The sequence below is a fragment of the Lactuca serriola genome, chromosome 3 (assembly GCF_051521515.1).
Source record: "Lactuca serriola cultivar US96UC23 chromosome 3, Lser_US96UC23_V15, whole genome shotgun sequence".
NCBI classification, from domain to species: domain Eukaryota; kingdom Viridiplantae; phylum Streptophyta; class Magnoliopsida; order Asterales; family Asteraceae; genus Lactuca; species Lactuca serriola.
Genome location: NC_136410.1, coordinates 154,106,737 through 154,115,381, shown reverse-complemented (window position 1 = coordinate 154,115,381; position 8,645 = coordinate 154,106,737). Strand labels below are relative to the sequence as shown.

General features: G+C 33.9%; 1 long non-coding RNA gene across 1 annotated transcript; it reads left to right on the top strand.

Moving 5' to 3' along the window:
• The first annotated feature begins 6,737 nt into the window (after positions 1–6,737).
• LOC145094708 (uncharacterized) lies at positions 6,738–7,190 on the top strand. The gene is made up of 3 exons (XR_013703504.1): positions 6,738–6,800; positions 6,903–7,014; positions 7,159–7,190. It is a non-coding gene; the product is annotated as an uncharacterized LOC145094708 (long non-coding RNA).
• Positions 7,191–8,645: the final 1,455 nt, after the last annotated feature.

Below are 8,645 nucleotides of genomic sequence, written 5' to 3'. Positions count from 1 at the left end.
TGGTTTTAGCTAACACTCAACCGATTTGCATTTCGATTTCTATATCGCACACTACTACACCAAAACTTCGAAAATTATAATTTCCTCATACTAAGTCAGATTTAGGTGTTCTTTATATATACGATCTTGCCTTAATGATTACTATGACTTTATTTTAGATTACTTAGGCTAATAAGAAACCTATCTTTGATTCACTTTTTATGACGCGCATAGCCGTATCGACTTGATCGCAAACTTCGAAGAAGCATAACTTTTCCTTATAACAACGAGATAGTCATTACGACTAATACATCTTTAGCTAAGATTATCTATCATTTCACAAATGGTTCTAATGATTTTAAAATTGTCCATAAAATAGTTTGTCGCTTTTCTTTGTATGAATGATCCTTTTCGTAAAACATAGCACACCATTAGTCTTTTTGGAAAAAACTTTGCACACAAATGGTCCTTACGACTAACTGTTATCTAACTTTTTGAAAAATTTTTGTTAAGCCCATACAAAGTTACATTTTTACCCTTATTCCATCTAACAATTAAGAATATCTTTATATGTTGAGTATGTTCAGAACATAATTAACATTCCATAGAATTTTTACAATATCTAGGTTGGGGAATATATGTATTTGGTGATCATCATTCCAAAGATTGAGGCTTCATAGTGTCATTATGAATCAACTATCAATTTGTGCAAAAAGAACATAAAAGGAGACAATAAAGATAAGGTTACTAGAAGATCTGCTTCTCACACCATGTGCAAATCCACCGATAATGACCAAATCGAATGATCTTTTGATAATTTATCCATAACATCAACAAAGTGGACAAAATCAATTGATGCGCTCAACGATGGTATCAGAGGATTTTCTTCGCCATGGAAGGGAGGGGAGGGTAAGGTATTTTTTTAAAGGCGATAACGATCTTGCTATGGTGGTTGTAGTTTAAATCATTGGTGGCAGTGACATTTATATCATCATCAATTAAGTGATAGAGTTGAAACTTGAGGTGAGAATTATTGATGTACTTAAAGGTGGATATGTTTGTTTTTTTGTGAAGAGAGAGAGAGAGAGATAGTCGGGGACCGCCGACTCCAACCGTCATCTACCCGTTATATACATGTACTCTCTCCCTTTCTCATCTCAATACATAATGAAGATCCCTAATTTGGACGACCTTACACTGCAGCCAAACAGCCGACAACCGCCAATTTGAATTTGTAAATTCATGACCATCATTGCATCTCTAAAGCCATGATCTTTCACATTTCTCTCTACTCCACCCACTACCCCCACCCCCCCCCCCCTTAAAGTCTAACTACCAAAGTGATAACTTCATATGGTAGTTGTCGAATGTGAAACAATGGTGCATTGGGAAAACCTTTCTAGTAGCTAAATGTGAAAGAGTGGTGCCCCAAGAATGGTTTTTGCCTCTGATATTCTGATGTGAAAGAGTGGTGTGTAAGGAAAAGCTTTAGATCTCCTTCCAGAGAACCATATCTCTATCCGAAGAACAACATCCACTTCCGTATGAAGGTGTTTCTCTTGAGACCTATGCGTTTTTTTCGTGAGTCTTTGCTTTGTAATTTGGTTGTTGGATCTATGGTTTTAATTTTGTAACTAGTTTAGATAAGCTTTTTGTTGGTCTCCGAAGTTTATATTGACGGTGGTGGTGGCCCAAGGTTAATGTTTATGGTGGTCGGATGTGGTTTCTCAGTAACCAAACATGAAGAGGGGAGGACAGGTCGAGATCTGATTAGCCTATAGACCAGTGCAATTTATGTTTTTAACTTCCAATGGAGATCTAATTACCTCACAAACGAATGAAGAACTTTGAATGAAGAAGAGCGGAAAAATTGGGGGCTCTCGTCAGCAAAGGGGCAGTTGTCACTGGAAAAGTGGCACTAGTCTCTCACCGGAAATAGGCCTTTGGGGAAAGACGTAAAAGGAGAGCTGTAGAGGGTGAGTTGGGATAATACGTGGAGTCACGATATATATATATATATATATATATATATATATATATATATAGGTACAGGTGCATTTGAGACCACTTATATTTTGTGAGACATGGGGACCAAATCTTAGCCTTTGATCAAATTTGATCTTGTGGCTCATAAAAAAAGGGATTAACACTAATTAATCTAATTGATTAGTTAATTAGGGGTAGATTAGTCACTAGGTTAAATTTAAGATGATCAGATATCAGGTTAGCTTAATTTTCATGTCATCAAGAAATCATCTCATCTGTTCCGGTTTTCTACCAATTTATTCAAAGAATCAACATTCCTTGTGCTTCAATTCAATTTGATCGATATTCTATCTCCAAGCTTATATTCTTTCAACTGATAATTGATTTGATTTGGACATTGATCGAACGATGCTAAATCATACCTTTTAAATTTGCAATTTTTGTGTTTTTCGAGTTGATGTTCTTGACTCTTCTACATCTGCAATTGATAATCTGAGTGATTGATGTTTTTGTTCATGTATTGACATTAGGAACTCATTAGAAGATTTTGATCAATTTTAACTCTGTGATCATTGATTTTGGTAGAGGTTCAAGTGTTCAACGATTTCTGCTAATCTTCATCTTCAATAATTGTTTACGATCTTTCAAGCTATGAATTTTACTCAACATCATCAAATCGTCAATTGATCAAGGTTTGAGTTTTCATCGATTTCACTGTTACTTGCATATAACATATTCAATTTTTAAACTAGTTCATGAATTGAATCATCAAGCTATTATCGATTTCTCTAATTTCATATTTGTATGATATGTGATTTCAGCAATCAAACATCATCTGTTGTTGAGACATCCAATTCAACAATCAAAAATCATTTGTTGTTGAATTTGTTTGACCTAGAAAACAATTTAATCTATAATATGTTATTTGACAATGCATCATCTATTTCATTGTTTGATTTTTAACTTTCATTCAATCATTATGTTTTTCAACAATATGTCATCTGTTTTCTTTTCATTAATATCATCTATTTGCTTCTCATTAACATCATCTTAGTGATAAGTTCATGAGACTGCGTGTTATTCGTATAGAATATTGTACATACATTTATATATCAATAATGACAACAGTTATGGATGATTTTGATATGCATGACATCGAAAACAATCATCTCGATGAAGAAAATCATCAGTTTGGTTCTAATGATTCACAGATTCTTCATAACGAGGAAAATCAATCGGAAACCCAAGGTAATTTTGTTAAATTTTACTTTATATCATGATTTGATCAATTGATCAAGGTTTGAGTTTTCATTGCTTTCATTGTTAGTTGCATATAACATATTCAATTTTCAACCCAATAACAGTTATGGATGATTTAGATATGAATGACATCAGAAATGATCATTACGATGAAGAAAATGATCAATTCTGTTATGGTGATTCAGAGATTCTGCATAATGATGAAAATCAATCGGAAATCCAAGGTAATTCTATTACTGATATCGATTATTCTTATAGAATGATGTTGGTGATAAGTTCATGTTACTATATATTATTCTTATAGAATAATGCACATATAACATTGTGGTTTTTTATGATTACAGTCATATAAATGCAAATTATTCTGATTATGTGTTAACATGGTGGTATATTCTTTTTTGTAGTTCAAAGTGACAATCTTGCAGCACAATATGGCTGTTGCAAACAATTCATTGGTGTTGATGGTTCTTTCTTTTGGATTCTAGAGGTTGAAGCTAGTTGGATACCTCCTCTGGGTTCAATTTTTAAAGATATCAAAGATGCTATTAAGTGGTATCAAGGATATGCATTAAGATCTGGTTTTGATATTAGAAAATCAACAGAGAGGAAAAAGAGTGGAATCACAACATCGAAATATTTTATATGCAATAGAGGGGGATTGCCGAACACTTCTACCTTAGACACGATTATTGATGATCATAACAAGCAATTGAGAAATAGTAAGTGTAAACGCACAACACTACTAGAAAACATACCTTTAATGACGCGCTTTTTACGACACACACTGATTAATGATACGCAAAAGGGCGTGCCCTACAAATAATGTCAGATCTTTAGAAATTTGAAGAATGTAGGACGCACATTTTTTGCGTGCCCTAAATTATTGTCCCACAAAAAAATACAAACACAGAGGGCGCTTATTTAAAGTGTGTGTCCACTGTGAGTGTCGCTTTATAATTTTTCTCTCAAAACGCGCGTTCAAGGGGGAAATCAAATCCTCTTAAAATTCTAAAATTTTTAAATACCCCGCTTCAAGATCTCCCTTCATTCTCTTCTTCCTTTCTCTCTACAAACCCTAATCATAGATACCATAGCTTCTTGCTTCGGTTGCTATAGTTTAATTGGACCAAAATTAATCATATATTAATTTTTTTAGCCCAGGGCAGTGGAGCTGAACATGAACACAGGGGAAATTACAGCATCTCACGCCTAAATCGAAGCAATCGAAGATATTTTAGTCCTCCATCTTACATTGAAAATCATTTCCCCTCCCATTGCCGACCCCTTTGGAGCGATTTCTAGGGCTGGAATCAACATTTACCCATGTCGACACTCCATCTAATGCCCTCATCGCCTTTTTTTTTTCTTTTTGTCGAGGGGCTGATTCTAATTAGGTATATTCTATTCCATGTTTAGATTTTTGTAATTGCAATCCTCTCCTCCCATCAATATGATAATAAATGAAGATGAATAAGTCAAAATTTTGTTTTATTTTTTGGTCCCAATTTCTTTTTCTCTCACCCATTCCATTCCATGGGCAAAGGTTAGCGGGTCGTCGAGCCTGGTTTTCAATCGCATGCCATAATTCATGCAGATGTTGGAGTTCAAGCCCTGACAAAAGAACACTTCAAAACTGTTCGATTTTGGACAAGAACGACATGGGTAGCGATCGTAAGTCGAAAAAGAAGAGGTCTCCGGCTGAGTCCTCGTCGGAAGGTTTTTGTTCTTTCTCTTCGTTACCAATATTTCTCTGTTTATACAATTTTCAATACGAATTGATGAGGATACTCGTGTTATGTAGACGAAGGGAAGAACAAAAGGCGTAGAAGTTCAGAAACAAAGAGTGATAAGAAAGAGAGAGACTCCGATAGGAAGCACAAATCGCATAAATCTTCAAGTACTAAAGGTATGCTTCGCTACATCATAATCTTACATCCAGTTTTAGTTTTGTTGTTGATTTGTTTCTGTAATGGAGGAAAGCTAGGGTTTAATTTGTTATCGATTATTATCTTAGTATAAACACTCTCGATGCAATTAGTTACAAAATCAAGCTACTTAGTGCGATTAGGGTTTTTCAGCTGTCTGTCTGCACATTCTGTGTTCCATTCACTAAGATACGATACCCAATTTTTAGCTTTCTGATGAATCTAATACCTTTGTTCTTGTGCAATTGGGATTTGGAACTAAGAATCCAGTTGTAAGGACTTGTATCCTGCCAATAATCCCTTTGATTTGAACAACAAGCTGATATTGTTTCTCAATTGTTGTAACTTTGATTTGCACAACAACCTGCTTCCCTTGTATATAAGTAACCTTAGAATTCCTCCTCATATCCAGAACCCTTAATATTCACCCAAAGGTATATATTTTTTTTTCAATAAGCACTAAATAGATGTCTAAAGTCTGATTGGGCCAGACATTGGATAGATAAACATGCTAATTACTGCTACACATCCAATTATAGAAAAGGGTAGTACGGGAAAATAAATAACATCTTATTAATGGAGGGGCATTTTAGGTATTTTCTTTAAAATACATATAAAGGAGTAGTAGATGGAAGGAGTGTTATATTTTTTCAAGTTCTAGTTCTGGTCTTGGAACCTTTGGGTGAATCTCTAGCAAATCATTAAAGGTTTAGCTTTGTTGATTTGAGTGTTTAATCAATTCTTCGAGTAAGTTTTGTTATCTGTTCCTTCCTGAGTATTGATTTCTTCTTCTAAGTTGTAAGTGAGTTGGTAGTAGTTAGCTTTCTTGTTCATTAAGTTTTCATTTTATCTGAAAAACATATTAATCTCATAGACATACTATAATAAAGTTTGATTGCCTCTCTCTTAACTTATTGGAAAAAAGATAATCAGATGAGAAGAAAAAAGAAGAAGAGGGACAAGACAACGAAAGTATCTTCTAAGTTGTAAGTTGTAAGTGAGTTGGTAGCAGTCAACTTCTTGTGGTATTGCTGAAGATGATGGTAATTGTTATATCTTTTTACTTGAAAGTATCTTCAACCATGACAATCTTTTGGGTCCATATGTTACTGGTTTAATGAACCTTGATTTATCCATTGAATTGTTAAAATTCTTCTCTGTCAGGTGTTTTCTTCGGATCACCTTCAGATCATTGCACAGATGAGTTGGAAATGGTGAGCACTCTATTGACTGATGTTTCAATTGTGGATTCTCTTGCACTTTTAGTATTCTTTTTTAATGATTACAGGACACCAAAGATTTAGCAGTCATCTTCTATCCTGATCATATGGTGTATGGTGATAGTTATTGTACAGATTGTGTTTTAACTTTCACCAGCAGTTGCATCAAAATAGAGGGTTCAGGTTCAACTCTAGATGGAGATGACAAAATCTTGAAATTACAGTGGGATGTTCAGGATTTAGTTCATATCAAATCTCGTTGGTATGAGCTGGTAAGCCCACAATGAGCTTTTAACATTATGTATCTCCTTATTCTTTAGGGTTTGGAATTATTGTACCTTGAATTTTATGCTGGTTGAGATGGCAATGGTGACCATTCATGTACTTACTGAAGATACAGTACAGCCTGAAAATGTTGAATGCACTTCAGGTTTGATAATCATTATTTTTTTTTGTGAAAATGTTCTCATATTGTTTTACCTGTCCATTTTTCAATTAAAGAATAACTATACATCTATTTTATGTAATTCAGGTGCCGAATTGAAGTTTGCAATCATGGGGACTAACTGGTTTGGGAAACAAGAAGCAATCACAACTTTAAATGTTGCATACAAAACTTTATGGAGCAGTATGCTTGAGTTAGAGTGAGTTTTTTTGGCAACATCTTTGAATTTTCGGTTTTTATCCTTCGAATTATCATCAATCTTGATCTTTACTTCATTAAATCAGTAATTTATTTGAATCTTAATTAAGTAACTTGGTATATTCATATGGGATTATTGTTGCAGGGACACTGTTCTTGGACAAATCAAAGCACCTTTTATAAAGTATTTTCCCAAGTAAGTGCAAAAAGATTTCTTTTGGCAAAGTTTCATATGAATTTTGATCCTTGTGTTAACTTTAACAGCCCTTTTGTTAAATTAATAAATATGACTGTTTTGCCCTTATCCGATTCTTGGATTTTATATTTCATTGGATGCTTGCAGCTTTGACCAGCCTTTTGAAGAAGTTATATATCCAAAAGGGGATGTTGATGTTGTTTCCATTAGTAAGAGAGACGTTGATTTGCTGCTACCAGACACATTTGTCAATGACACTATCATTGACTTTTATGTCAAGTATGTTTATCTTACTTATTTGATGGAATGAATTACTTTCATAACAATCCATATTACAAATATAAAAACTTAAATGTACATCAGACTAGAAGTCATTACATATGAAATTTTATTCTAACCTTCTAACTGATGACAGATACTTGAAGAACAAAATCAGGCCTGAAGAGAGACAGAGGTTTCATTTTTTCAATAGTTTTTTCTTCCGGAAGCTAGCTGACCCAGAAAAAGAACCTCTAGATGCCCTTGAAGGGAAAACAACTTTTCAACGCGTAAGAAAGTAGACACGAAAAGTTAATCTTTTTGAGAAAGATTTTGTCTTTATTCCTGTAAATTACAAGTAAGTTGGAAAACAGTTTGCTTTCTAGACATTTCATTTGAACAGTTGACAATTATTTCTGTTGTTTGACAGCTATCATTGGAGTCTTATTGTGATGTGTCATCTTGGGGAAGTTGCGAAATACAAGGGTATATCTGTCATTTCTCTTTGACATCTTCAAGTATTTTATGAGGCATGGTTATCCCTTTTTTCTAATGTTATAATCTGGTTTATAGATGAAGAAGATGTAACTGAGTTGATTAAAGTGCCATGTGTTCTGCATATGGATCCTATCAGAGGTAGTCATACTGGCTTGAAAGGTCTTATGCAAAGGTAACATTTTTTTTATTATATAAACATTTTATTTTATTTTTAAATTATAAACCTTTAAATATGCCATTCTAGCTAACTAAAAGAAGAGTGGAAAGGGAGGCAGCGGGAGGCATCTGAAGATATATCATCAAGATTCGATAATCTACGCTTTATTTCACTTGAGGTATCATCTGGATAAATAATGTTTCAAAATTATTTGAGAAATGGAAAGGAAAAATATACAAGGGCAAAATTGTGAATTTGTATTAAATTCTAAAATCTGAATTTTGTGTTATTTTTGCAGTTACCATAGCAGCCGAATTCATTCGACTGTGGTTTATTCTTGCTCCATTATGTAGAACTTTTCTTGGAGCAAGCCCCGATTAATTTTAATCCATTTAAAATCACAAAAAGTGTCCACTTTGTAAGGACAGGGACCATGTAAAAATTAATAATATAAGTGAGCTGTTGTTTGTGAATATGTGACTCAGCTAAATACGGATTGGTTTCCACCTGCTGATGCATCCTT